Here is a 3,406-nt window from a genome sequence, read left to right on the forward strand (position 1 = left end):
GCTAGCCTCTCTAGTACTGCGCAACTTTCGCCTGTACCACAAACCCACCATTTACCTTCCTCAAAACAGCCACCATACCTACCTATTATGGCATTTTCATAGCCGTTCCGAGATATATTGCCATGCAACTTTCCACCGTTCCGTTTATTATGACACGCTTCATCATTGTCATATTGCTTTGCATGATCATGTAGTTGACATCGTACTTGTGGCAAAGCCACCATTCATAATTCTTTCATACATGTCACTCTTGATTCATTGCACATCCCGGTACACCGCCAGAGGCATTCATATAGAGTCATATTTTGTTCTAAGTATCGAGTTGTAATTCTTGAGTTGTAAGTAAATAAAAGTGTGATGATCATCATTATTAGAGCATTGTCCCAGTGAGGAAAGGATGATGGAGACCATGATTCCCCCACAAGTCGGGATGAGACTCTGGACGAAAAATAAAAAAAAAGGAGAAAAAAGAGGCCATAAAAAAAGAGAAGGCCCAAATATGAGAGAAAAAGAGAGAAGGGGCAATGCTACTATCCTTTTACCACACTTGTGCTTCAAAGTAGCACCATGATCTTCATGATAGAGAGTCTCCTATGTTGTCACTTTCATATACTAGTAGGAATCTTTCATTATAGAACTTGGCTTGTATATTCCAATGATGGGCTTCCTCAAAATGCCCTAGGTCTTCGTGAGCAAGCGAGTTGGATGCACACCCACTTAGTTTCTTTTTGAGCTTTAATACACTTATAGCTCTAGTGCATCCGTTGCATGGCAATCCCTACTCACTCACATTGATATCTATTGATGGGCATCGCCCGTTGATACGCCTAGTGGTGGTGGCAGCCGCGGCGAGCGAGCGGCGAAAAGGGGGAGGCGGACCCGGCCACCGCCGCCGCTGCAGAGCACGGCGGAAGACCGACGGTGGCAAGGGTCTGCTTCCTTCTCTTCGAGGAGCTCGGTCGAACTATACATGGCATGCCCTCGCGAGCCGCCTCGTCTGATGAGTTATTTTTTAGTACTCCCTCTGTTCCATAATGTAAGACGTTTTTGGACATTAAACTAGATGATCGATTAGCACTTCTTTATTGTGATAATAAAAAGTTTTCTTTGTGCAGGTGATAATAAAAAGTTTCTGAAATTATTGACACAACATATACGCGCGTACCATGTCCCAAAATTTGAAAAGCAACTTCGATTTTTTTTGAGGGGGGAAAAGCAACTTCGATTTGCGGCTTAAGAAAAATATATACTAGCATATATGATGTTTTGTATACAAATTTAGTTTTCTCTTGAAGTCACAATTCAAGAGAAAATTTTGTACCACTGACTGAAACTAGTGCTACTATTTTTGTGGGGAGAAAGGACAGGAAAATCACGTGGCACTTATTTTTGCCCGTTGTAGCTAAAGATAGGGATTAGCCATGCATGGGACTAATCCTGCATGCATGCATGCATGGGATCGGAGTTGTTTGGATGCATGGTCACCTACCTCCGAATCGACGATGATATAAACAGCCTTGGCGCTCCTGTTGAGGCCACCACACCCGCGCCCGCGCTGACACCACCCGCCGGTGGCCGGAGGAATCAAAATCAATTCGCGTGGCCGGCATGGACGCCGCCGAGCAGCTGCCAGCACCGGCCGCGGCGACGCGCGCGCTGGTGCACGCGCAGCCGCCGGTCCACCCCTGGTCCACAGGCCTGTTCGACTGCGCCGAGGACCCCGGGAACTGCTGGATGACGTGCTTCTGCCCGTGCGTCACCTTCGGGATGGTGGCGGAGATCGTGGACCGCGGCTCCCTCTCCAGCGGGGCGAGCGCGGCGCTGTACGTGCTCATCGGGATGGTCACCTCCTGGTGGTTCCTGCCCATCTACACCTGCTTCTACCGCACCAAGATGCGCGCCCAGTACGGCCTCTAGGAGGCCCCCTACCCGGACCTCTGCGTCCACTGCTTCTGCGAGTGCTGCGCCCTCTGCCAGGAGTACCGCGAGCTCCACAACCGCGGCTTCGTCATGGACATCGGTGCGTGCCTACGCTCGCGAGTGATCGTATGCAGTGCGACGATCGATATGCATGTGTGGTTCGTTATCTATGTTGATTGAATTGCGGTGGATGCATGCATGCAGGATGGCACGCCAACATGGAGCTGCAGCAGCGCGGCGGCGCAGCGACCGTGCCGCCCACCATGCACGTAGACGGGATGACACGCTGATCGTGATCGATCGCTGCAAGAGCTAGCTAGCTTAGCCACCTAGCTGTTGGATCCAAATCTATATACCTTCCATCTCGAACCATGATGCGAGAGGGGTAGTTCAGCTTAGGACAAGAGATCAAGTTCTCTGGTGAGGGGGTGTGGTATCTTCTCGGTTCTTAGTGCAGGTGTTCGGCGAGATCGTTGCCAAGGCGGCTGGCAATGCCTTCGACGCGCTGTTTCTATCTTCTCCGACAGGTGTTCGAGCTTGAAGGGCGACTCCATCTTCAAGGGGTGCTTCTTTTCCTATCAGTGTAGGTGCTTCTAGGGTGGGTTTGTGTTGTAAGCTGTTTTCTCAACACCTTTGTATCTTTTCGTTGCTTTTTCGTTGTCTAATGTGCTTGTGTTGGTTGTATTCTAGATGGGGTTGATGGCTTTTTTAATTCAAAGTTGGGCCCATCCGAGCCTCATTTCTTAGAAAAACTAATTAAAGACTAAGTTGTCTTGTTGGCTGTATTCCTGTGAGGTTTCTTTCATGGTCCTTTTTTCTTACTGCACATTGATACTCCCATGCGTTCCAAAATAATTAAAGTTTTAGGTTTTCGTAAAGTCAAACTTGCTTAAGTTCGACCAATTTTGTAGAAAAAATACGCTAAGATCTACAATATGGAATACACATAGTACGGAACTATATGTCCCAAAGAATCTCAAAAAGACTAAGTTGGTTTTTTAGATGTTAATATATTTTTTCTATAGACTTGGTCAAACTTAAAAAAGTTTGGCTTTGAACATATACAGAACTTCAATTATTTTGAAAAGGAGGTAGTATATTATTAACGAACGTGTAGCTACCCAACGCTAGGTTGGAGCCGCTTTCATAAATTTAGCTTTTCTGCTTAGCGTCATTTGCGAAACTGATGTCAATAAATATTCGCTCTTATTCCACAAATTTAAAATGTTTTACCTCTCTAACAGCACACCTGATAGATGACCCGTTTTCACCATTGACATTGTCTTTACAAGGGCATCAAAACTATATTCACTAGTAGAAAACAGGGCTTTGATTCGGATCGGAGCAATAGTCCTGGCCGCATTAAGAATCGGGACTAATGTGAGCATTAGTCACTACACCACGGTTGTTAATCAGAGGCATTTTGGTAAGGGCATTCCGGAAAATGCCTCCAAACTGTATAGAAGTAGCATTTTTTTGATATGCC

General features: G+C 46.6%; 1 pseudogene across 1 annotated transcript; it reads left to right on the forward strand.

Annotated features, from left to right (window-relative positions):
- Nucleotides 1-1,491: 1,491 nt before the first annotated feature.
- Nucleotides 1,492-2,683, forward strand: LOC147961913 (cell number regulator 2-like; annotated as a pseudogene). Its single transcript, XR_015610341.1, has 2 exons — nucleotides 1,492-2,020; nucleotides 2,125-2,683. The product of XR_015610341.1 is annotated as a cell number regulator 2-like (transcript).
- The last annotated feature ends 723 nt before the right edge of the window (nucleotides 2,684-3,406 follow it).

This window comes from Triticum urartu, chromosome 7A (assembly GCF_056163025.1).
Source record: "Triticum urartu cultivar PI428250 chromosome 7A, HENAU_Tu73, whole genome shotgun sequence".
Taxonomy (NCBI): Eukaryota; Viridiplantae; Streptophyta; class Magnoliopsida; order Poales; family Poaceae; genus Triticum; species Triticum urartu.